Below are 27,285 nucleotides of genomic sequence, written 5' to 3' on the forward strand. Positions count from 1 at the left end.
TTTATTTATATAAACACTAATAGGAAACCCCAGCCCTAATTAAGTCTTTACGTTTATGCTTTACTAACAGTGCAACAGGAGAGTTTTATATTTGAAGCAGGGAGCCAGGGATTTTTTTTTTTTTTTTTTCAAAAATTAGAACATTTACATGATGTAAAGAGATAAATCAGTGCGAGGCAGAGTTTGGTGTTTGTTTCTAAAAAAAAATTTGCTGCATTTTGCCACATTCCATAAAGTTGCTAGAAACATGGGTTTTCTAAAAAACAAAGTTTATCAATTAAGCTTTAAAAAAAATGTCAAGTAATCTGTTAAATCTTAGAACTGGAATTTTATTTTTTTTAACAATTATTTTCAACTTATTTACAAAATATACATGCAGCTGTGAGGGGAAAAAAATATGGAAGGTAAATAGAAAACAGCGTGAGTTGTCCCTTCCAGGCTGTACTAGCCCACCGTTTTGCCTCTAAAATTTATAAGAAATTCAAAGGGAAGTTATTTGGAGGTTAGCAGTGCGGGTTTTTTTTTGTTTGGTTTGGTTTTTGGGGTTTTGGGTTTTTTTGTTTGTTTGTTTGTTTTTTTAGTAACATGCCCAGAAAAATCAGTTCATTAACCTCTACTTTTCTTGGGGTGTGTTGCAAATGCCTCATTCCAGTCATTGAGAAGTTTCTGCCTTCCTTTCTTACTTCAAAGACAGAGGACTATTCAGGGAAAAGAAGACAGAGGAGGAATTGTGAGGAGAGAAGACCACTTTCTAGAAAGAACACACAAAGGAAATCCTAGTAATTGATTTAACAACTGAAGATCCAAGGAACAAAATAAATAAATAAATAAATAAATAAAACTATTCCAGTACTGATTAAAATATTTTTCCCCCTCAAATTCCACTAAGACAGGAGGGACCTGACCTCTGTTTTCTTGTTTTATTCTTTTAAACACTATGAGAAATTTCATAGAGTGCCAAACAGTTTTTCCTCTTCTAGCAATCCACTTTATCTTGGAAAGAACTGGCTTGCGGGGATGATGCATCAGTGAGGCAGAAGTACCTTAAAAGTTTGGGAAGAGGTCCAGAGTACAAAAGGAGAGGATCTGAGTAGTGCTCAAGACTGCAGGCATGAAAGGCAAAACTAGAGGTCCCTCTGACTATCATTCCAAGTGCTACTGCGCTTCTGATGGGGAGAACTTCAGGTATGTGCACATCCTCTGCTTGTACAAACTATTATTTGAATTTTATCTAGCTACCAGAGACGTTCAGAGGACAAAAACAACAAAAAAAAATAATAATCAGACAAGCAACTAACGCCTTAACCACAAAACAGTGACATTCAAGGACAACTACAGCCTTCCATTTCCACAGCAGAAACAAGTGCTATTAACACAATCTGCCAGCAGGGGGAAACGCCAAACAAGTGAAAAAAAAAGTTAAAGAGAGCAAAACGCTAAAGGATCAGGGATAAAATTAAAAAAAAAAAAAAAAAAAAAACACACAAACAAACCAATCCCCTTCCACACATACATATGCTCAGCAGTTAAGGAAGTGAAAGATACTGCTCCTGGAGAGGGGTGGCAGGACAAAGGAAGTATATACGACTCAAAGTAGCCTAACATATTGCTCATTCTTCCAGGCTTTAGAGAGGAAATAGTGAAAGTGCCAGCCTGCAATATAAGCATTTAAGAACAGCACCAGCAAGCAAAAACAAACTTTCCATTTCAGTGTTAGCGCTGAACAGAGCGACTGCAAATCAATTAGTTTTCTTAAATTTAGCATTTCAATGAAAAGCAAAGTTTTGTGATTACACAACTGAAAGAACTGAGTTGAAAGAATATGAATTCTTAAAGGACTTTGCAACATGAATGTATGAACTAATTTATTTAAAGCGAATACATATATTCTAGGAAATCATTCTGCATTACAGAAGACTTCCTATTACATTTATACAGAATCCCAAGAGTCTGGACTTTTTTTTTTTTTTTTGCTGAAGAGATTTCAAAACAGCAGGGGTTGCGCTAGACACTCTTGTTTTTCCTTCTACCTAATAAATATTAACTGTATACCATTTCCATGGTTACAAAGTATAGTGAAAACTACTTAAAGAGAGTATCAGTTAAGGGAATAAATCCATGTTAAACATATTTTGATGAAGGGCAACTTGCATGCAATAGACAGGAAAGACAATTACACAACGCATTTTAAAATTAAGAAATCAAAACCAAAATATGTTAAGTTTCTTTGTTAAACAAATTTTCACGCATATAAAATGAAAGAAAGGCAAGCCCGGCAATCACAAGGATTTCCAGTTTAAAGCATCACAGGCTAAATCACAAGGAGCTACAGGGAGATTTGCAGCAACAGATTTATGGAGATTAGCTACACAAGCTTCTACTGATGTTACCTTCCCACAGATATCATACAGAACCTAGGAACCTATGTAATAACAAGCAAACATTAAAAAATGTAGATGAATTGTGATTAGTGATCATATGACACATATGACAACAACAGGTAATCTTTTATACTTCCATATTTATAAAGCTCTTTCAAAATCAGATGCTGTACTTTCAGTAAAGCTCTTTCTCTCAGTGTGCCCATGAAGCCTGCTAACTGAGTGATAGTTCTTCAAGCACGCACCAGGAAAGATTAGACTAACAGTACATCAAGAGGTTTAAGTAAATCCCAGTTCTACTCAGTTTATAGTTCTACCTCCAGTTTCTCCACTTTAATTTATCCTGCAGCTGGAACACTTCCACAGGCAGCTAATCTATCTGACCAGAGCTCTCTTGTCTATGTTCTCTTCCAGCTGTGAAGTCCTACCACCAGCAGGCCTTACTCTTTTTCTGGGGGCAGTTGGAGGTGAGGTGTGTCACACTCTGCAAAAAGTTGAAGGGATTCACAGATTAGTCTGGGCAGCACCAAGCACAAGCTTAAGCAACAGGAGCACTGGGCCAGCAGCAGAAGGGAGACCTCTTCCTTCAGCAGTCACTGAGTTCCAGTGCTACAATGGGTAAGAGACTGAGTGAGCACTTTGCTGCTTTTCTTCTTAACTAAAGCAATCATCAAGGAGTCATCTTTCACTTTCCCCACCTGGTCAAAAGTTTGGATTGAGAATTATGTTTTCAGTGATCCAGTCACGTAGACATGTTCTTTTCATTTTGAGACTGGAAGACCTACAGGACAACTGGGGGAAAAAAAAGAGGCATCTGAGTTTGCCAGGCATCTGAATTCTGTATGTTCTTCTTGTTACTCAGGTAGAATAGAAATCACTATTATTTTCTGCTTATCCTCATTATGGCACAGGGGATAACAGTTCTTCACTTGTTTACTGTATCGTGCAGGAAAAGACTGTGTAAAAAAGTCAAGGAGAAAAATAATCATTTAAGATTTAATTTAAACACTAGAATTAAACCAACCTGTGCTGGCTTTCCTATGGGTCAGCTTTCATGTCAGTATACTGGAACAATTACTGGTCCACACTTCCTGTCTGGCACAGTTCTTATAATAAACTGGCCTCTTCAATTTAATTATTTTAGCACATGCATTAAAATAAAAAAATAAGCCATTTCATGTAGATAAATTATAGCAGCATAAACTTGAAAATTAGCTGCTCATGTACATTCTTGTCTTCTGTATTTTATCATATGGAAAAATACTTAAAAGAACATAGAAGCTCATTTGATCTTTTGTACAACTTTTGTTTTAACAGGAAGCAAGATGGCTCAAAATGAGAAACTATACATAAATTCTTGCCTTTACAACACTACAGATCACTAGCTCTAAATACGTCACAGGCCTCTGAATAATTGTCAGAGGACAATATGAAAATGATTTGGTAGTGAACAGATGTTCGTGTGACAAAAGTATCAAAGAACAATTGTTTGTTTCTTAATCTGTCTTCAGACATTAAGAACATGATGAAAAAAGTAATGTTTCTCACCTGTTAGAAGTGATTTTTTTTTTCTAGAAAGAATGCTGGCAATTTAATTTCACACAGTTCTATGCAAAAATGTCTGACTTCTGTTGAGTGCTCTGAATCCTGTGAAAGGCGGCTGGGACCCTCTGCTGCTACCAGAAAGGTATCACATTTTCCTTTCCTCTTGAATAAATACTATACCTGTTCTAAGTACAGCCTGCTAACATTTACTAAAATACATTTTAATTCTACATTTGAATTTGATTTGCGTTTTAGTAAAACTTATTTTATTTCACCAGCTATTATTTCATTATACTATGCTGTCATTCTGGCATTTCTGATCTCTTGAGCACAGACCCACTTAAAAAAAAAAAAAAAAAGAAAGCAACAACAAGAAAACCAAACAGCTGAAGACCCTCCAACAATAAGTACAGTATGATCTGCACATAGATTAAGTAAAGAAAATAAACAGCATTACAGTTTTCATGAGTTTCTAGTTTTGTGTACTGATAAACTATGAAAGAGGACTTAAAGGCATCAACATGTTTGACAAGTACTCTAAATAAAAAGGCAGTAAACAGAATTAGGTAAAACATGCTTGTTTCAAACTCCGAACTAAAGAGAGAACTAAAAGCTCCTTTCTCTCCCCCTCCATCCCAAAATAAAAGCATGAGTGAGAAGGGATTTCATTACGTTCTTTGAACTGTTATAAGCAAAGTCAAATCCAGCCACTCGCGTTTAGCATGCAGGCTGTACATGCTCCCAAGTACGTCACTCTGAGAAAACACGCTTGCTGAGCTATCTGCCTTCCCAAGGCCTCCAACGCAACTGTCGCTAGGCCTAAATCAGGTAGGCTCTGCGTGCAGGGCTGCTGCAGATGAGCAGGAGTCCCCTGCTTCTCCTCATTTCCCTTCAGATTTAAACTACCAGATCATTCCAGCATTTGCTCTTTTTTCCACTTCCTTTAGCTGTAGCATCTGCATTTAAAAAGATGAGGGAATCACAATTTACTGTGCAAGACTTAGCCCTAATTTTTTTCTTCTTTACTACATCAGCTATCCTGCAGCTTCTGAGCCATTGTCTGCTGTTGGTTTTTGTTCCTTGAATGCAACAGGACTTAGTTCGCCAGGCTGCATCACTGTTTTCTCAGGGGAAAAAATTCCCTTTTCTCGCTTGCTTCCTGCCAGGCGCTGCGAACATTCGGATTTCCCCATTCTCTCAACAGATACACAAGTCCAACACTGTTTCAATATTCACACGTTTATCTCTTTCAACACCAACTCCTACTCCCTTGTTTATTTTCATAAAAAGCTATTAAATAAAAGTAAAATTATGTGGTGGCTCAAGTACCTCAAGTGTTCTCTTATAGAGAACTTGATTCTTCTGCCAGGTTAATCCCATTCTGACAGCTACTTTAAGCCTTTCTACTTTATCTAATTCAGCATTTTTCTGCTCTTAGGATTCCTAGACTACCTTGTAGCTTTGCAACACCCAAGTTCAGGACAAAAAAAAAAAAGTTTTGTCTCCATAGAGCATGAACTTTCTCATCCAGGCAAGATGGAACAACACTGAGATAAAAACCACATTTTCTAATAGCTTTACCCTCAATGACATTTTGGGTAAAGTACTGATGCAACATAGTCTCATCAGACAGACACAAAATTACTGGGGAAACACAGCAGCATGAACTAAAGTATAGATGAAGTCTCAAAATGCATCTTCACCAGGCCCAACAAAAAGGGGTAACATTCTGGAGGTCAAACATATATCAGAATACTGTACTTAAAAAACAAACAAACAAAAAAAAACCAAAACAAAAAAAAAAAAAACAACCCAACCCAAACTTTAAAGAACACCAAGACTTAGAGGTAAGCACAGAAATATACACTTTACCTGAATACTGGAGGCAAAAATGGTTTCATTGTATTTAAATAAATAAATAAATAAATAAAATCCTATACACACAAAAAAAAAAATCAAAATCAATCCCCCCAAACAGATCACCACAGTTTGGTCCTTCCAAGGAACGGTTCACAGCAATTCAAAAATCAAAAAGATTTCCCAAACACATGCAACTTTTTTTTTTCTTAAATATAGCATTATTTAAACTGATTTAACTAGCTCATTGCAATGGAAACCCTGACACACTTGATATATAAAACATTTATGTCAGAGTTCTAAAAAACTTGCCAGTAGACAACAACCAACACAAAAAAATGACAGACAAGTGAGTACAAGCTTATATATGCACCTTAGAAAGACCTGTTTTCTCTTCCCCATTACAGATTTATTTTCTGATATCAAAGTTTGAGCAGCTGTTTCCCCATCTCTACTCTACAGAATATACCTGGATTAAATTACAAGGTTTATTTCAGTCCCTTGTCTTACAAGGAACACCTACCCCAGAAGGACGGAAAAGCAGAAGGACGCGACTCTCCGCACCCTTTCCAGCCCCCTCTGCTGCAAGAAAACATGTATCTCCTTGTACCAGGCAGGAGGTATTTAAGTTCCCAAAACAAACACAAGCATTTTAAAGGATTCTAAAACAAGATACATTTAATGTCCCATAAGTCACTCCTAGTGAATAATAGACCCTATTGTCATTTTAACCTGTGCTAACTGGTGTATTTTCAAATCATCTACTGGAGAAACATTAAGAATTTCAATTATTTCAGCCCTTTCTATTTTCTCAAGTTGCATTAACAAGTACGTATCTGGCACAGGTTCTGCAGGGGAAGTGGCTCATATATCATCCTTTCATACACACTACAGGATTCGGTCCTGGAAGAAGGCAGAATCCTAAGTAGTACTTTTTTTCTGAAGAGGACAGCATGGTTGTTTAGCAAACAGACTGAAGGACTCTGGGATCAGCAGTAGCATGTATTGCCAATTTCAGAACTAGTTCATTCAAACAGCCTCTGAAAAGTCACTTAAAATGTTTCATCTTCCAAATACAAACACACTATTTATAATAATAGCCAGTTTTTAGAAGTGTCTCAATAAATTTTAATACACAAAACAATGGTTTGTCCAGGTAGAGACAGAGAACTGAAGCAAGCTTCAGCTGCTTAGGTTACATGTGCTGCAAAACCAAAACGCATTATTCAGACTTCTCATTCACAGACATCTAAAACTGTCACTTCTACTTTTTCAAAATCTGCATAAGAGTTCTTATTCAAGCAAGATAACACTAATTTTTATGAATTAAACTTTTTGGAGTTATTTGCTGCAGACATACACTAGAGACTGTTCAAATTCCACAAGAGTAATACTAACCTAACAAAAATTAAAAAAAAATTTTTCCACAACTTGCCAAGCATCACAAGTATGCACCCACACAAGAGCACAAGCTGCTAAGAGCTTCTGAATATAATACTGTGAAATTATAATTCAAATTACCAAATTGCACAAATAGCAAGGAAGTTGAAAGGGAGTTGATTCACCAAACGACCTAGATATCTGGAAAACTGTACAATCCATACACACTGAGCAAAGCTAAGTAAAGGATGCAATTGCTACAGTCTGGATGTCACTCTGCATGTTCATACATGAAGCATCACCTGTCTTGTCCTCCAAGCTAGAAGTCTTCTGGACAGAAGTCTCTGTCACAGCCCTTCTTCCTACCCCTCAGGTATGATAAGAAAACACACATATACTACTCTGTCCATCTAATTATTTAATCCCCATTCAATACTTAGAGCAGCAAGGGAAAGGTAAATTCACATGTAGAAACATAATAATGAAAAGAAGCATTACTTCCTAGCAATATTCCTTCTCTGAGAAGTGTCTGTTCTGGCCTCCAAAAAAAATTCAACTAGTTAACACTAACTCTCCCCAAAAATCAAACTGAGATGTTCTAGTTAAACAAGGATTAAACCTATGAGAGTTAGTACCTGCCCTTTGCCTGACAGTCAAACTGCCTTAAAACTGATCACAATACCCCTCATTGAGATTAATGTTGGGTGACTGTGAAGTTTTGGCGTTCAAACAAGAGTTTGAAATAAAAACTATGAAAATCCTACTAAGCTGACAAGAAGATATAAGCAGTGGATTTTTCATATTTCTTTAGAAATAAACTTAGAGCTAGTCATTACAAAAACATGACAGACTTGGTTAAAAAATGCAAGATGGGGACTTTCACAAACTGGAAGAAGAAATAACTGAATTAAAAGGAAAAAAAAAAAAAAAAAAAAAAAAAAAAAAGGGAGGCAGGAGGCAATGCCACTACCTACCGGAGGAGACAGAATTCCTGGTACTAAGCTTACAAAGCACTGGTCATTTAAACTGGGGTTTTCTGGCAGGGGGAAAGGCGGAGGGGGAGTTGGAGGGGAATAAATAAATCTGATCTCCAAGGAACACTCTCTTCTAAGCATTCATATAAAAGATTGCAATCTTAATGAAATGAACTATTTGGACATCTAACTTCAAAGCAAAAGAAAAGGGACACTGGACTATACACATCTTGAACAGCAATCTGTTCATACACCACGTTGCATCAAAAACAAAAGGAAAGTGAACCCATTTGTATGCCTCACACCACGTTAGGGCAAAGTCCATGAGAGGACCTTCCCCTTCCTAAGAATATATCAAAAGATTGAAAATGAAAGAAAACACTAAACTGTCAAAAAACATCAAAGCTAACATAATAAGGACCAGGACTGAGTCTGCAAACATACTTTTAACTGATCTGGCAAAAAAGGGAGGTTGCAGAGATTATGATGCTTTCCATTTTTCCAGATAGTTAAAATTAAAGCAAACTTCAAAGAGTTACAGGGGATCTGATAATACCAGATGATTGATTTTCATTTGTCATTTTATTGTCTTGTGTCAACAAGTGCAAAGTAACATACTCAGAGGTAAAAAAATAACCCTAGCTACAAACACACAACAATGAGTCTAAACAAGGCATTACTAGAGTAAAGATTTTGAGATTACTGCAAGCAAACAGTTCAACTCCCAGCAGCAAGAAGTCAGAGAAAATCTCAGAAGGTATTACAAGCAGAACAGCGAACAAACAGGGAACATTCTGCTGTGATGCACAGTGCATGTAATTCTAGCTGCTCCACCTCAAAAAGGTGAGAGCTAGAAATGGTACGGAGAGGAATGACAATTAGGGAGCATGTTTTAAAAAAATGAAACTATTTTTCTTCCATCAACTCACCACATCCACAGAAAAGGCAGGTAAACAGTGTGGAACTTACTGCTGTGGAACACTATGGAAGCCATAGACATAAATGAGTTCAAAAAGGCAGCAAATTCACCTATAAATAGCTTGATGTTGCTATTCACAGTGCAATAGCCCAAATGTAGCTTCCATCTCAGGCAGCGGCTAAACAAGTGTCTGTCAGAAGTTTGCTGTTAATACTTCAGCAGCTGACAGAATTCACCCATTTCCTAAACTGTTCAGTCAGCTGCTGCTGCTGGCCACTGATAAAGGCAAGATGCTGGATTAGATGGACATTTGGACCAGCACAGTATGTTAGTTCTTACATTTAATCACACTGAGCAACCATGCCGGTATGTCTTGGGTTGTTTTGGAGGTTGGTTCTTCTGGTAAATAAATCAGGCTATAATTCAAGCATGTAATGTTAAAAGTAGAAATTGTAACTTCTGAAGCAGAAATCAAATTGGTTTATGCTTATTGTGTAATATAATGCAACACTGAAATAAAGACATGATCAAATACTCAAGGGTGTGGGGGGCTTTTGCTTTTACATAACCCATCAGACTACTGAAAAATTCTCCTATAAGCCCCTCACTCATCAGCATGTCAACCCAAGGAGATTCAGACAGTTATTCTCTCCTAACGGAGAAAGACCCAGAAAATTGGAAAGCAGCACTAAACATAAGCCACAGATGTTTGCTGGAAAAACTGCCAAGATCCATTTAAGATTGGCAACAATTTGGCTTCCTCCCAGCTGACCAGAGGAAGGATCTCCTGAACCAATGGATTCAAAGGCAACATGTAGATGAATGTCTGACTCCTCTCCAAGAAAACTGAACTTGCCAAAGTCATCAGGTCCTGTCTGACCCCAGAGTGGTACTGGATGCTCTCCTTTTTAATAAGGAAGTCTAGCTGAAGAAGTACTACTGTCGCAGAAAACGCATAACCTCAAGCTGAGGCCCAGGACAAACATCAAACAGAATTCTGCTAGGAAGTACTGCTAATCCTGCTAGAAAGCACTGCCTAAACAATTTGGTGAATGTCTGCTTTCTCATCACTGTCAGCTTCCTTCGCTTTGACAGATGAGCTTTTGAAGATAGCCAAGCTGAAAGCCATGTAGGATAAACAAGCAGGTCTCAATCTGTGAGAAACACAGAAGTTTCATTTTCTAGAGTCCAAATTACAACAGGTCTGAAAAACAAAGCAAGTGTCCAGTATACACCACCTTTCAGTATTGCTGGAGGCAGTAAGATGAAGATGGATGTACTCAATAAGCTTATCATCCTTATAGGGAACAAGAAAGTAGCAAGGATAAAAATGTGTAAGAAAGAGCAGAAGCTTTGTGATGAGTTTCATGAAGATGCAGACATTGCCTCAATAAAATCATTGCTCAGCTACACTGGTGAGAAAGTTGACCATGATCCAGCTTACATGAGAAACCACTTAAGTCACGCAGAAAGACAACAAAATAAGAACTTCAGGCTGCACTATATTTTGTTTTCATTTCACATAGTGGGTAGTATCATTTTGTTATTTAAACAACATTCGGCTTACAGAATCAAACAGGTTGGTTCAGGGTTGTTCTGTTCTGTTTTGGGAGGGGGGGGCTGTTATCCAGGCCAGTAATAGCATTGAAATTGGTCCTGCTGAAAGAAAACAGCAACATAATGCCCTTGTCATGCTAAAGATCATTTCTGCAAACTACACAGGCAACAAAGAGCACTACAAACTAACAATTCAAAGAAACTGGCACTCTTATTTGTAGTTGGGAACTTCCAATTTACTAAATGTCTTTTCACTTGATGCTGTCATAGGTTGAATGTTTCAGGTTGAATCTGTTGGTACCTCAGAGAGAACCACAATAAGATTTAATCATAACATGTGTGTACCAAGATTCATGCTTCAGTGTTTCTGCTAATAATCCATGGAATAACATTTCTCTCTTCTCCATCCCACCAGTAAAGCCTATCACAAATGCATCATTTGTCTGCCAGATACATAACTTGAAAAGTTTTCTTCTGAAGTGCCCCATCTCTCACCGAGATTAAATTCTAGTACCAAGCAAGGTACAAAAAAGAGTTCCAAGTAGTGCCAAGAAGCCTCTCAAATCTCATTCAAATTTTTTGCTTACAATAAAAACCAAATGCTTATCCTCTTGATCTCCTCCTAAGTTCAGGTGAAGTGTCTGCTGTCCTCCATGTGCTGAAACTTTTTCAACTATTATACAGGAAAACTCAGTTGATTCCAATATATTCCAAAATACAGGCAATGATTTTGATGCATCTTCTCTTCTCACACATTAGGCTGCATGGAGATGGAGGAAGAATGGGAAAACTGTACGGATGTCTCCAGATTTGCCTGCAATTCCAAGCCATTGGTCTTAGTGACGATGCAGGCTGACCTTTCCAGTGCAATACAGTTCTCGTGTTGGTTTACTTCACATTTTCATGACACTGGCATACAAGGCAGAAGTACTTCCTTTGGCACCATAGAGAACATGAATGGAAAGTCTTCTCTCCAAAAAATGTAGTGCCGCTCAACATTCCCTCTATGGATCTTAGGCCTTTAACGTCAAGCCAATATACCTGAGAACTATTTTAGAAACATCATTTCACTAAGCAATAGTGATGTAAGTGAGACCAACTGCACATGAACAGGAGAAACATGCCAACCACTAAATTGTTAACACAAGATGATACTCCAGGAATTTTCATTACACCCATCTATAAATCAAGAGGTCACCAAAAACTGAATTCTACTTCAGAGAAGTCACATCTAAGAGTATGAGATGCAGTAGTTATGCAAGTAGCATTGTATTTGGCCTTGATGTTGTCTCCACAGTTTTGTAGTTGAGATGTCACAACACAGAAACACTTCAGTAAAGAGATTGTACTAAACCAGCTTACTGCCGAAATTCAACATCAGGCTTATGCAGAATCAGAGTTTCAAAACATGAACAACTCTAGTGAAATACACCAAAGTTCCTGAGCTCCACAAATATTCTAAGACACCAGGCAACACCACAAGCAGTGTCATTAAGGGTTGTAACTGCAGATACTCCAGAACAGAAGACATGCATTTAAAAGATCATGATTCAATATCGCACCAGAGCTCAATGCTCTGGTAGTCACAGAATCAATCACATGGAGTTCTAAGCATCAGACTCAACACCTTTAAGTGAGCTGTTTACAGTAACAGCAAGGCATATTAAAAAAAAAAAAAAAAAAAAAGAAAAAAAAAAGGAGCCATACCTTTCATGTTTGCATTGGAATACAGTGTTCTTATTGAGCAGCACTGAAAGAGTTACTGGAAGCAACACTGGGACAGATGCAGAAATTTGGGTATTGCTCGTTTTTCACTTGGAAAAGGGGTTTGTCTAAATTAACAGAACAAGGTATCTGTCCCTGAACAGTACTCACTTGGGAAGACTGGAGAATTCTGCTCGCATAAACTGTACACAGAATAGTTTTAACAAGTGGTTAAGACTTAGGCTCTGACGACACTAGTTACTTAGTGTTACTTTTGCTGTGCATTGAACCGTTCCACGCAACTAGCTATGTTAAGTCCCTTGTATCAGACTCAAAGTATGATTCAGAAACAGTGATACTATGCGGTAAAGTTACTAGAATCTCATTCACACACTGATCACAGACAAAGTACATTCTGGAAATGTTTAAATTTGGTAAATGTAAGCAGTAATCTTAACTCTGACCCTCTGGACACATTTAGGATGTGTGTCCATGCAACAGTATCAGTAAAAACATAATCATGTCTACATGGTAATATGCAACTTTTAATATTAATTGTAGTATAATGCAAGCAAACTAGAAAGGTGGACAAAAAAAAAGTTTCAACAGCAACACCACCACTGTCCATCTTCTATGTTTTCAGGTTCTGCAGAACTTAACTCCGGACTGTTTCTTGGCACCAATGCTTACCTATGCAACTCAGATTTCACATTCACATTTATTAATCATTTCTTCCCCTATGCAACTGAAGGTCTCCCATCCCCACAAAAACCTCTACTTTTCCTTCAACTCAACATAACCTAATAAAAAAATATATAGAAAATTTCAAAAACAAAGTAGCCTGTTTATTTTCTACAACCAGTTTTACGAGAACCTCACATCCTTTAGGGCAAGCACTACTTATTTGTACACCATCCGTACTTAATCAGTAAGTCATTTTTAGGCTCATTTTTGTCTACAATGTAGAAACATTCAGGACCTGAAGGAGGCAGGCAGTTTACTAGGTTAAGCACACAAGTGATGGTCTCCATTCCTAGCTTAAGGTCTTCAATAAATTTACTGTAATGCAGAATAAATAAATTTCTCTCTGCCTCAGTTTCTAATTCCAAACATGGGAATAATACTGCTTACCAGACTGACCTGTTATCTTTCAAGTAGAGCAGATTCTCAAACAAGAACAGGCACACCTATACTCAAGTGAATAAACTATGCTGATTCACAACAGCAGATTGCCTGGGACAAATTCCATGCAGTATTAACAAGTCAACAGGAAGCACTCCAAAATTATTACACTGATGTGCTCAGATCTTCCTTCCCCTACATTCCAGTCAGCTGGGACTCTCACTGCTCCCTGTAAATATATAGGCACAGGTATCAACCCCAAAATCTGTCTTCCGTTCCCCTTTTATTATATTCTCCCTCCTTACCCCTTAAAAGCCTTTTTTTTCCCCCCCCACTTCCTTCTCCTCAAAAGCACACAAATGGGAACTGCAGCATCTGGAGAATGGTATTTGTAGCTGGGGTAGTCACACTCAGTGTGGGAGTACTGAGGGTAGTCACTAATCTGAAATGAAGAATTCAAGTAACCATACACTTAATAGAAGTTTCTTTCTTCTCAAAACCATGATTGTTCAATATAAGTAAAAAGATTTACAAACTATATCGCATAAACATAACATTGAATTACTGTGCCAATCTAACATGGAATCACATACATACACAGTTAGTGTTTACTGGAAAAAAAAAAAGCTAAGTGCAGAAGTGCTGTACAATGAAAGTAAAAATAAAGTGTCCAAAACATTTTCACTCGCACTCATTGCCCTGGATTTTTAAACTGACTCTTTACTTAAAATAGGAAGATTAAACTGTATATTTATCCATTTTTAGTGTCTACTATAACCAAATGAAAGCCAATACCATTTTCAACTTCCACAATGGTGATAAAGAGTGAAAGGGTATCATGGAGCATGGTATGATTACGCTTTCTAAACAAAAGGATTGGCAGTCTGAAGGAGGCTGCTGATGGCAGTTAGTTTTCCCTCTCCCTCAATTTATTTTTATTCCCAAGAAGCCAGGACCTATCCCCAGGGTGCTTCACCCAGAGAAGGCAGCAACATGCTCCTGAGAGGCACTCCTTTCACATTCCCTCACACCAACACCACATCCTTCACCTGCTCTCCTGGTACCTACTGATTCCACACACACAAGAGCCCCACTCCAACACTGTCCTAGGGGATGGAGAGCAGCTTACCGTAACAGCAAAGACTAAGAGAGACAAAACAGTGTGGAGCACTACAGTAGTACCGCATATGCCACAGTAGTATCAAGACCAACACTCAAAATATGTTTACAATCACAGCACTACTGTGGTATCAGTGTAGTGCTCATCATTAGAGTAACTTCTTTGCAGAGTTACTCTTTAAACAAATTCTATTATCTAAAAATCAATGCCCAGATTTTTAATGGTCCTATTGCTGTGCTACAAAAAATGTTTAAACACGTCTCCCTCCACACACACACACAGAGAAGTTCTCACACGCTCCTCTCATTACACCGTCCTTACATATTCCTCTCCTTGTTGTTTCAAAGATTGTGCTTTTTTTCCCCCTCCCTTTCTAAAATGCCTTTGAGAAAAATCCCACCTCCTCTCAATTTAGGCTCTTGTTATTACACAGTAGATGGAAAAAAAAAAAAAAGCCATATGGGAGCCAGAAACGTACATGAAAGTTTACTGTGTGATTTCAAGTCCATTTGAGTACAAGTTCTAAACCCCAAGAAGCCCATATGAGTCTTACTGTCTACTGGACTACCAAAGACCACCACATGGAAAGCAATATAGAGAAAACAAAATCTAATCACCACACAATGGAGGTTTCAGAGCTGAAGGCTTAAAATGTACCCTGCATATGTGGGAAAACGGCAAAAATTACAGGAAAAAATAGATAGTATTTACCACCTTTCCAGTATTATGCAAGAATTTCTGAAGAAGTTGCAGGAGTTTCTGATAGAGCCAAGAGAAAAATACAGGCATGTCTCATATATAGTACTTTCTACACACAACAAACAGGGATTTCACAGATAGTTGTCCCCTTCCTTAGTTTAAGTTTTCAAAAGTAAGACTGCTTATATACATGATGATTAAATAATCCATTATATTAACAATATATTTGGATAAGGAAAAAAAAAATCAGCATTTTTGGATACAAACAATCACGGGTAAAGCAGCGTAATTTAATTTAGGAAAGGGAAATCAGAAAGAAGGTCAAAGTTTTGAGGAATTGTACACGTTTATCTTGCATCAGGAAGAAGCAAACCTAAGATCAGTATTTTTGCTCATGCAATTTTGTAGTAATGGCAACGTCAGTGCAAAACAACGACTTGAGGTACTAATATACAGAGTCACAGACCTATGCTGAACTAACCAGCGCTGCAGCTGAGAAGATACAGTGAGGAACTAACCTGGAGCATACACTTAACAGGCCAATAACATCAGGTATGACTGACTGCAAAAATTGCAGCTCATCATGACAGGAAAAACAGTTTTATTAAATTAAACACTGCACAATCTATTGGAGTTCTGCATCAACTGCCAGGCATTCAAATGTAATTCAAGCAAGAAGTAAGGTGGGAGAAAACACTGAGTTTTAAGCCAAGAAGAAAGTGTCACACAGGGATGAGAATTACGTGAAGAGGGAGATTTCCATGTTTACTTTAGAGCACGAAATTCAAAGGAAAAGTAGAGCTGGTGAAATATGCCATAATGCAAGTGGGAAATGAAAACTAAGTCTCTGATTCCGAAACAAGTTTCATGGTGACAAATCCACCGATTTCAGCAGAGTTCTCCGAGAATGCAGTATAAGGGGTATGGTGGGATTCCCCCCTCGGAGAAGAACAGCAATTGACTCAAGGACAGCTACCTGCTGTTCAGAAACAGCACAAACCTCACTAGTGCTTCCCAATTTATCCCTGACCAGAATGTACTCTCTGAAAGGGTAATAAGGGAAGCTCAGGTAGCCACATCCTTCCTGTTTGGGGTCACTAACAAGAGCATCCTTAATACAGCAAATTCATAGTACACACAACAACAGATTTGTATGAGAAAGATGCTTATCAGAGATAATTACTGCAAGCTAAGCAGCAGTGGAACACCAAGGTACCTGAAGCTCCAGCTAGATGCAAATTAGTAAAAAGCTTCATTATTAGTAATATAGGCCATTGGAGTCCTCCTACAAAGTTATGAAAAAGGTTTGTTAGTTGGGGGGTAGGTTACTCAAATTTCAGACTAAACATCTCAGTTTGGGCAGTTTTGTCACACTGGCAAGAAGGAAAAGACAGAAAAAAAGTATTCCTTGGATACATCAAGGACTAATTTCTCGCTTTCATGTAAAATTTTGTTGTGTTAGCAAATTAAGCAAAAGCCCTGAATAAATAGATTCCAAGTTCTTACAAAGCATTAGAGGAGCTCAGTATTATCCACTTTTTAAAGGAACAGCAAAGACACTAGAAGATAAAGGAACTGGTGTGAGATCCTCCAAGGGCCAGTAGCAGCATCTTAAACAGAAGCCAGATTCTTCAAATTTTGTTAAGTGCTTCAGCCCTGCAAAAGCCACTTAAAACTACCTTTTTTTTTTCTTTTTTTTTTTGGGGGGGGGGGGGCGGGGGGTGGGAAATGAAATCTAGTACTTCTGAAGCTTTCCATCCACTTCAGCAGGGCCAGGATTTCTTCCCAGATCAGGACACATTTGGTCTCACAAGATAAGAAGTACTTATAGAAGAGTTCTTCTTTACAACTATGCATCAAACCCTTTTGTACATCCCTATTACCCACGTTTCTTATCTAGAATACCCTGATACAGTAGTGTTACAAAGGGCACTGCTACAGAGGGTAAAACGTCCTTGAAGGGCAAGATACACCATCATTCTACCACATATAGATTTATCCTGGTTTCTTCTCCTGCCTGTTGTGTAGGCCCAATCGGTCAATGAAAGGGAATTTCACCCTTGCACTGCAACAATGACAGCCTTTCTAATCATATCAATATACTAACAGTAACTATTTCAGCTAACCATGTGTCCTGTCAGCAATTTGCTCCACATAGGCTGTGAAGGGGCTGGGAACACTTGAAGAAAACTGTATTACTGTTTACAAGCTCCATTCCAGTTACAGCATATGTAAGGTTTTAGATGAATATCTATATAGATTTACCTTTTTGTATCAGTTTTAAGCAGAAGTGTCAGCAATGTACAGTGCATACAATTCATCAGTGCTGACAAAATACATTCTCTGCCTCAAAGAAGCTATTACCACCTAAATATCTGTCATATTTATATTAAGTATTTACTCACTTAAAAATTAAGACTGCGGTATCCAAAATGTGGCACATGAGACTACAGCAAATACTAAACTTGCTACTGGCAAATCAACGTCCACATTAACTTTAGCACATCCTGCTGAACACTATTTGTTAACATCTTGTGTGAAAATACAGAATTTTTACGAAACTTACTATTCCCCTACTCCAGGAACACTTCAACTTCTTTGATGTGAGTTCAAGCGCTGTGGTCGGGGCTCAAACACACTGGACAGAAACTGCCAGATGCGCTCTGCTCCTGGTCACACCTGCCAGTACCTGAGTTTGAGACCCTGCGTCTCCGCGGTAACCAGCAATGATGTCACTAACCCCCACAGCAGGAACACAGACCCGCTCCCCGGCTCTGCTGCGTAAGGCAGCTACGCCATCACCCAACCTCAAAAAACAGAGCACAGAAGCGAGACCTCAGCAGGTAAAAAGTTGTTCGAATCCCCTTTTCGCTTTGATAGAAACCCACTGTGACAGCTGTACAGCAGTTTGAAAGGAGAACACAGCAGCCATATTGCCAGTAATGGAAGCCTCCTTCTGCCAAATGTTTCCATCCCTAATGTTGCCTTGAAAGATGAAAAATTTCCAGAATATCAAGCAGGATGCACGCAATCACAGATGAAGCAAGGTATTAGTGCAATTATTAATATATTCTTTGTACCAAAACACATAAGCAGTTGGAAGACTCTTTCATCGATGCATTTCTACCCAACTATAAACCACCTTCGACTTGTAAATAAAAATACATGCTGCTGCACAGTAATAGCAGCACAGGTGTAAGCTGACCAACTAAGCACTGCCTAAGGTATTGTATTGGGTTTTGGTGGTAGGGGGACTACAGGGGTGGCTTCTGCAATAAGCTGCTAGAAGCTTCTTGCTCTATGTCCAGTGGAGCCAGCCAGCTCCAAGGTGCACCCACTGCTGGCCAGGTCCGAGCCAGTCTGCAACACTGATAACGCCTCTGTGACAACACATTTAGGAAGGGGGGAGGGAAGCAGCAGTGAGGGGAGAGTGGGGGGAGGCGTGGGCCCCACTCCCAGCCTCCCCGCTGGGTGTCTGCGTCAGGCCTGGCCCAACTCAACCCTGGCAGAGGTGACAGAGCAGTGAGAGGATGCGAGAACACCACCTGTGCAGATGCCACGCTCAGCGAAGATAGAGGGGGAGGAGTAATGCTGTTCCTGGCCAAGATTCCCCTGCAGCCCGTGGTGAGGCAGGCTGTCCCCCTGCAGCCCACAGAGGCCCACGGAGGAGCAAAGATCCACCTGCAGCCCATGGAGGACCCCACGCTGGGGCAGGCAGATCCCTGAAGGAGGCTGTGGCCCATGGAGGGCCTGCGCTGGGGCAGCCTGATCCTGAGGGACTGCACCCCATGGAAAAAGACCCACGCTGGAGCAGCTCATGGAGGACTGTCTCCTGTGGGAGGGACCCTGCACTGGAGCAGGGGAAGAGTGTGAGGAGTCCTCCGCTGAGGAGGAAGGAGCAGCAGAAACAATGTGTGATGCACTGACCACAACTCTGATTCCCCGTCCCCCTGCACTGCTGGTGGGAAGGAGGTAGGTAATTTGGGAGTGAAGTTGAGTCTGGGAAGAAGGGAGGAGTGGGGGGCCGGTGTTCTTAAGATACGGTTTTTTCTCTCAGTATTCTACCCTGGTTTGACTGTTAACAAATTAAGTCAGTCAGTTTTCCCCTAGTTGAGTGTGGTTTGCCCAGGACAATAACTGCTAAATGATCTCTCCCTGTCCCTACCTCAAGTCGTGAGCTTTTCATTGTATTTTCCCCATTCCCTTGGGGAGTGGGGAGGATGAGCAAGCAGCTGGGTGGTGATTAGCTGCTGGCTGGGGCTAAACCTCAACAGGTATCGACGACCCAGTTTATAGAACATTATAGCATCTTTCACCTGTCACCTCAAGTCTCCAACTTTTGCTCATGAAAACTACAGATCCCAGGATGCACTAGGATACCGCAATCCAGGCAGCCTATTCAGACAAAAACACAGCACTGCATACTGGGGCCTGTAGTTTCCACGAGCCACATTCTTACTGAGGATGAGGCCAGATATAGGCCGTACTGCACACTTCCACGGGCCAGCAAACAACATGCACATACCGTACAAGGAGACCGCTGCTAGCAATCATCAGGTAAGCTGGATCGATACCCAGTTCTCATACGCTGAAGTTAAGAGGGCAAAGATTTCACTAAAAATACTCATCAGCTAACCACTAATTCCCAAAGAACAATCAGCAGTTTAGCCACTTTCAAATATGCAGAATGGGCTTTTTAACATCTTTATACTAAAGTGCAGTAAGATTTTTTTTTCCCTTAAGACTGCTACATTTATTAAAGAGTGCTCTTCTGAATATCAATAGGAAATGTATGTTTAGTGAGGGGCATATTCTCCTTGTCCAGAATTTAGTAATCTGGAAACAAATTACTCTCTTCCTCCATTTCTACAACATAGTGAAGCAGAGGCTTAGCTGAAAATCAAATAGCTGTATCTCGGCGTAGGCCTCAGAGAAGAATACGCTGTACTTCAGTTCAGTAAAGGGAAGGGCAGCTCCCCCTACCAGTCTGTTCTAAAAAGGTTTTAATAGAGGAAGGAGAGAAACAGGGATCAAAATGACTAAGTCCTCCTTTCTTTTCCCTCCCTTTTCCTCAAGCTCTGGACTATTATTATTAAAAAAAAATAATAATATGCATATATAATTCCATCTAAGTACTTATATGTTTCATGAGTCCTTGTAGAACAAGACAGTCTTTGCAGTATTTCCAGGCTAGCAGGCAGCACCCACAAAAACATGCAAAAGGACCAAGACTCTGACCCAAGAGAAAGACTGCGTCCCGCTGCAACAGAAAGACAAACGGTGACGCTTCAGTCACGTGAAAGACATCCTGATGCACTTCCCTATAGAGGCAAGAGGCCCCAGTAGCATCTAAAGGTTTTGTCAATACAGCAATACTGACCATAGGCCAAAGACAGCTGTTGCCATAGATACTATCAGCCAGCTTATCAGAAAATAATTATTGCAATTACTCAGAAGTTTTGTTAAAACAATTTAAAGCTTCAATAGGATACCACTTGATCTCTTCAATTAACTGTTTTAACTATGCTGCCTTCGGGATTCACATAGTTAACAACACTTGGATCTGCAGGGTTGGAGGGCAAGAAGGGAAGGAATCAATGTTCCTTCTCCCTTTCATACTGACAGCTTGTATTTCACAGGCAGAAACAACAAAACTGAACCAACCGTAAACTCGGCTGCTCTGCTAGAGCTCTCCTCATGCAGGCCTGGAGACTGAGTGCAAGCATAGGCCATCTTAGAGTCACAGGCTCAAATCTGGCCTCACTTGTTTTAACCATTCACGTATCCATACTCCCATTCAAGAAACACTGGGCCACATTTCCAAAACATATTTCTAATTACACATGCAATGGTAGAATCCCTCACTTAAGAGGCATGTAACACAATTTCTGTAGCAAGTGAACTTGGTAACATTCCGTTTTGTCCTACGAGTGCAATAGGACAGAGAGTCAGGTGGAAGGGCAGAATCTGGAAAATACACATTTTAATAAACTCAACATTAAAAAATCATAGCAGCTGCGTGAACATGGCCTACAACAGAGCTCGCATAAGCGGAGCCTCACTCCTTAAGTACTACCTATAAATGCACTTCCACCAGTAACAACAAACATTAGGCTAGGGCTGGGGGGGGGGCAGTAGCATTGGGGGGTATTGTTTTCTGGTGTGGATTTTTTTAAAGCATGCTTTCAGCATACAATCTCTAATCAAAGAGTAAGTGTTTGCAATGACAGTGAACATGAAATCTTAGGTAAGAGGGAACAAATAATAGATCAAACTATCTAGGCAAAGAGCTTTTAAGGCACAGAGTACTTGATAATTTCAACAGAGATATTAAAATGATGTAAACAGTAAAACAGAAAATAAATGCTGCAGAGAAGCCTATATCAAGTAGCACATTCTTTCCTCAAAACCCTGGGACAATCGAAGTACTAAAACAAAAGATTCTGTGGTAAAGTTGGGGCTTTGTTAGGGCAGTAGGCATGGCAATCATCTCAGACTGAAGGAACAGACCTTTCAGAACTCTCTACAACTTTCAAAATTATTTTAAGGACTGGTGGTTCTAATTGTAAAGTTTGATTGTCACACGAGCGCTCTTTTCCTCAGTATTATGTACATTTTTTTTAAACTCTTGATTTTTGTACATTTTACAGCTATTCTATATTGACACTAACCACTTTGCTTTTGAGAGGTTTTGACATAACAAAAACAGAGTCAAGCAAAGTTAAAATCATACGTTACCAATTTTAATCCAGTAAGGAACCTGGTAAGATGCAGGAGCCATAAATTATTTAAAACTTATAAAAGAAACACAGGGTTGGTTTTGGTGGGTTGGTTTTTTTTTGGTTTTTTTTTTTTTGGGTTTTTTTTTGTTTTTTTTTTTTTTTACATAAGACTGTATTTACAGCAAGAAAAAAAGAAAGGAAGAAAATGCAAAATCCCCCCCCCAAATGTAAATAAACTTATTTTTTGCCTGCATAATGCATATCTCTACCACCAGCACAAGACAGACACTAGCTTTGTGCTATACTGAACATGAAATATTAATGTAAAATACCTATAAAAACTATCCTTCAGTTCACCCTCTATTTACAGGGTACAGAAGTATCTTGCGCCTTGCATTCGGCAAACATCTCAAAACCCTTCTGCTCACTGCCCCACCTTTCTAGCGTATGGTTTGTTCCTAAATAACCTTTGTGCAGTTAAAATACATCAGAAACAGGATGTGAGCTGCTTTCTGGCACAGAGTAATTGAACAAGGGCAATTCACGAACATACAGAAGCCAGGCCTTTTGTGGAGTCTTACACTTCTAGTATATAGCGATGCATGCGACTGCACAGTTGTGAGCATAAAGGGTGAATGGAACAGTGAAGAAATACTATTAGAAGCTTAATAATAGGTTTTTAGCGCTGCCCCTTCTACACAAGGAGACTCTCCCGAAGGCTGGTCTGATTTACAGCTCTCATCACTGTGCAACGGCCCTCCGAAATGCACAACTCTATCACACTATGAAGTTCTTTCTGGAAGATTTTAAACAAGCAAAACCAACAAACAACAAACCTGAAACAATAGTAAAAAGGTTAAGTCACTAACATGTGTTTCTCACGTGATGTTCATCTTGAGTTTCTGGTACCCGTGCAAAATGCCCGTAACATATGAAATAAGATAGTCCATCAAGGTTCCTACAGACTGGCATTGAAGTGAAAGCGAAATCTCCATTGTAAATGAATTCCAGTAATATCAATTCACTTGACTGAATGAAGTTCTCCATAGCTCTGAGAATAAGTATAAAGGAACCAAACAGCTACAATGTGTTCATGTGCAATTATCACTATTATAAACAAACTGCATGAACAACCCAAGAGACAGCCAGGCTCACTATGAGGGCTTTCTAACTGCACACAGAATTTCACAACTTTCTAAAGACCCATTAAAACTTAGTTGATTTTCCTCTAAAAAAAATTAAAATTGTCTCCTTTCTATGGATCCAGTCCAAAGATTTTTTATTTTAAATTATAATTTCTACAATGAAGTTTAACAGACACATGCAAAACCTCATCTCTAAAAAAGAGAAGTAAAGTTGGAGTAAGAACTATTTAGGCCCAATACCTGAAACACAGTTGAAGCTGAATAGCCTAGAGTGAAGAGAGATCTTTACAAAAGCTGAACTGAAAGCAGTGATCTTACTGTTGAAGCTGGAAAACACAACAGCATTTTTCTCTGAGCAGCGTAAGTTTCAGTTTCCTACTTTCACTTTATTTAAGTTCTTTGAAAGAAAGTTTTGTATTTCCATTCCCTAAAGGAAGAAAACTACTTTCAAAGTTCTTCCGCCTCACAGAAATCCAGTTCAGGATGCACATAGAGAGGAGCAAAGATTAAAAGCTTTCAGGTAAAAATCTTATGATGACTAACAGTAAAATAATTGTAACAACAAAATACTCCTTAGCATGACATTTTGAATTATACACCATGTTAGCTTTGTCAGTTAAATGAAAAAAATCACTAAAACCCAAAGTGACATCCACTCCAAGTTCCTTGTCAGTCAGGTCAGCATGGCTAAAAACTGGACATAGTTGACATCCAGCTGGTGGTAAGCACTCGGTGAGCCAGCACCTGCCTTCTGCTGGACAACGGGTCTCTCAAGACCGTGAAGTGATACTCTACACATGCTACTGCACAACATGAAATCAACGGGTAAGGAGGTTGCTTCATACTCCTTCCTTACCAGCTCAAACTTCTAGCTAACGTAACAATCAAAATAATCTGGTTTCTCTACCACAGTAAGGCTGAAAGGTTTAAAAACATGCGAGAAGCACTTCATCTATGTTTTTTTAAATATAGCTCTGAAGTTTCATTTACAGAGCTACAGAATTTCTTTCTAGAAAATAGTAATGAAAAATGCCCCCAAAGAAACAGTTTCATTCACCTCTCATGAAACATGCCTAGATATAAATAAAATTCCCAAAGCCTGTGATCTTTCTACTAAAGTGTAGTAATTAACTTCTCCAATTAATATGGGTAGTTATGGACTTTTTTTTGTCTCTTTCTTTCTTTCAAGATCCAGTTCTTACTAGTAATTTAATGTCACTATTTAAATATAAAGTTATATTATACACAATCACAAACAAGCTTAATATAAACGTTTTAACATTACACATTAACTGGGTAGAAGTCATGAATTTTAGACTTCTAGGGTGGTTGCCCCCCACCTTCCCAAGGCTTTGAAAAGCATATTATTTTCTTCACAAATTAAGCCCCAAAATAAGCCTCTTTTCATAAAAGTTAAACATTCCCCCGCTATATAGCATACCCAGCCTCACCAGCTAGCTCCGGGCAAGCCCAGGAAATCCAGAGGAAGCTGACTTACAAAATTGAAACTAAAGCAGGTGTCTTCATTGTTAGAAGTGAGCACAATGAAGAGGGGGGAAAAGAGGGAAAAAAAAAAAAAAGTAAACAGACAGACAAAATCCTTTTTATTTCTGATACCTGACAATTTACAGCAAAACAAAAAAAGATGTATCTATCTGTCCGGGTGTACAGGAGTATCTGTCCTTTAACCTGGTAACAAGCAACAGTGTAATCTAGTTAAGAAAACTTCACTGGCCCAAAGAAGCCTACCCCTTACTAGAGCCCTGCCATTACGGAGCACACATCCCCATCCGATTTTTCCACAATCGGATCTACCGTACACCACGGTACAGAACTTTCTCGCGACACGCAAGTTATTATCCCCAGTGGGACCTTTTTACATGCAGTCTCCACAGCGAACAAAAGTTCATTGTCAAGCTCAGCGCTTGGGCCCAAACAAACATCCAGGGGGTAGGAGGGGGAGAGAGAGGGGAAGTGCTCCTATCCACAATTGCAAGATTTACAGGCAATCACCGTTACTTACAATTAAGAAGTGGGAACAGGTGTAGCAGATACCATACTTTGATAGCTGAACAAAGAATATTACAGCACGTGACTGAAATGTGATGACATTTGTTCACCAATCGAAAACAAAAGCCACTCTCCAATGGCACTCTTTCCTCCACCCCCAAGAATTAGGAACTTGGAAATCTCTCCATATTGAAACACATCTGTTCATAGTCTCATTTTTTGACACTGGAGAAGAAGTTGAATGAAGAGCTCCATGCATTAATCCAGTAGGAATTCACCCAAAAACCTCAGTACACAATCCCGCCAGCTCCCACAAAACTGCAGAGGTAGCTCGGGAAAAAGCTCTACCGACAGCAAAGCTCAGAATAATAAAGAAAAAAAAAAAAAAAAAAACCACACAACACCATTAAAAAAAAAAAAAATCCCGCAGAAAGGCAAGTGAGAAAAGGAGCATGCAGAAGAGGACTATACCAAATGGCAGAGTCCCACATAGAGCCCTACTCCACCTACATAGACGCAGGAGGGAGGGAAAAAATAAAAATAAAGAAGTAGCCGTCTCCAATGCCGGCAGCCGTGCCGGAGCAGGAGCTGGAAACCCCGGCGGTGCCCCGGCCCCGAGCTCCGTACCTGTGCGGGAAGGGCAGCCCCAGGGCGAGGGGGGCAGGCCCGGCTCCAGAATAACAAGTTGCAGAAGAAACGGAATTTTCCCGGCGCTGCTCGGGCCACAAAGACGAATGAAAGGAAGGAGAGGAGGGGGGGGAAAAAAAAAAAAAAAAAAAACCAAGAGAAAAAAAAAACGACCGCAGTAGCGGCTTTACTACGAATTATCCATCACCGAAAGCGGCATCATTTCCCAGATAATAATAAAACTTCCCCGACAGCATCGCGGCGAAGGACCCGACGGAGAGAAAAGGGCCTGGAAATAATCATCCTGAAGGAAACCGGAGGGGAGGGGATAAGCCTCCCTCCCCCACCCCATCCCCAGTGCAATGTGTCATCTCCTTCCCCTGCTCCTCCCCCCAACCCCAATGTGTCACCTCCTCCTTTTACCCCAAGTGTCACCCTCCTCCACCTCTCCCGCTCCCGCTCGCAAACTTCTGCCGGCGCCCGCCGGGGAGACCGGGGGGGGGGGGGGTGCCGCGGCGGCGCCCCGGGACGCTCCGCTCTTCCTCCTCCCCCCCCACCACCCCCCCACTCCCCCCCGAGGGAGGGGCCGGGGGGCCGCGGCGAAGTTGCTGCTCCTCATCGCCAAGTTGGCCGGAGAGTGCGGGGCGAGCCGCCGCCATCCTCGGCGCCCCCAGCCCCGCGGCGGCGGGGGGCGCGGGGGAGGGGGAGAAGGGGGAAGGAGGGGGGGGGGAGGACAGGGAGGAGGAGGCGAATCCGAAAGGTGGGATACTACACCCTGCTGGCGGCGGCGGTGCTGCTGCGGGCCGGCCGGGGTCCCCCTGGCAGGACCTCTCTGTGAGGGGGAGGACTCTTCTTCATAGGGGGAGGGTGCCGGCGCCGCCGCTCCTCTGGGCCTCCCTGTCCCCCTCTTCTGGGCGCCTCTCTCTCTCTCCTCCTCTCACTTTCTTTAAGCTAAGCGGGGAGTGGAAGATGGTAGGTTGCTCCCTTCTCCTCCTCCTCTTCGCTCGCTCTCGCCTCTGTGGGGTCCTTTTCCTTCCCCCTCTCCGCGGGGGGCTCCTCCTGCGGCGGGGAGGAGGGGGCAGGCGGGGAGGGAGGCACGAAGCCGGAGAGGCGCAGGAGGAGAGAAACTGTGACACAAAAACAAGCCGAGAAGCTGAACTCTTCTTCAATCCCATTCACCCGGCCCGGCCGTAGCACCGCTCGCCGGGATCCCTCCGCCGCCGGCCTCCCTGCCTGCCTGCGGCGCGCTCCCGACACGCCGCCGCGCGCGCCCCCGCCCGCCCCGGCCCGGCCCGGCCCGCCGCCGGAGACCCGCGAGGAAAGGCGGCGGGGGGTGGAGGAGAGGGGGGGGAACCGGACCGACAGACCCACGCACTCTTCCCTCTCGCCCCCACCCCGCCACGGCGCCGGGGCACCGCCGGCCGGGCCGGGCCCGGCCCGGGGAGAGGGGTGGGGGGGGAGCCGAGAGGGCGGGAGGGCGGGCTCGGCGGCTCCTCCTGAGGGGGACTACTTGACGTGTCGGT

At 40.9% G+C, this 27,285-nt stretch overlaps 1 protein-coding gene across 7 annotated transcripts in view; it reads right to left on the minus strand.

The window, feature by feature from the left end:
• The window catches only part of PHF21A (PHD finger protein 21A), a 137,318-nt gene extending 110,298 nt beyond the window's left edge, over positions 1-27,020 (minus strand). For 2 of the 7 annotated variants that reach the window (XM_086748828.1, XM_086748823.1), the window contains exon 1: positions 26,537-27,017. The gene's annotated coding sequence lies outside the window, so the exon portion shown is untranslated. Of the gene's footprint in view, positions 1-25,148; positions 25,534-26,536 lie in introns of those variants that run through there. The other 5 variants (XM_086748830.1, XM_086748825.1, XM_086748826.1 and 2 more) reach the window with 4 other exon arrangements.
• Positions 27,021-27,285: the final 265 nt, after the last annotated feature.

This window comes from Chlamydotis macqueenii, chromosome 5, assembly GCF_036417535.1.
Source record: "Chlamydotis macqueenii isolate bChlMac1 chromosome 5, bChlMac1.mat, whole genome shotgun sequence".
In the NCBI taxonomy this organism is placed as follows: Eukaryota; Metazoa; Chordata; class Aves; order Otidiformes; family Otididae; genus Chlamydotis; species Chlamydotis macqueenii.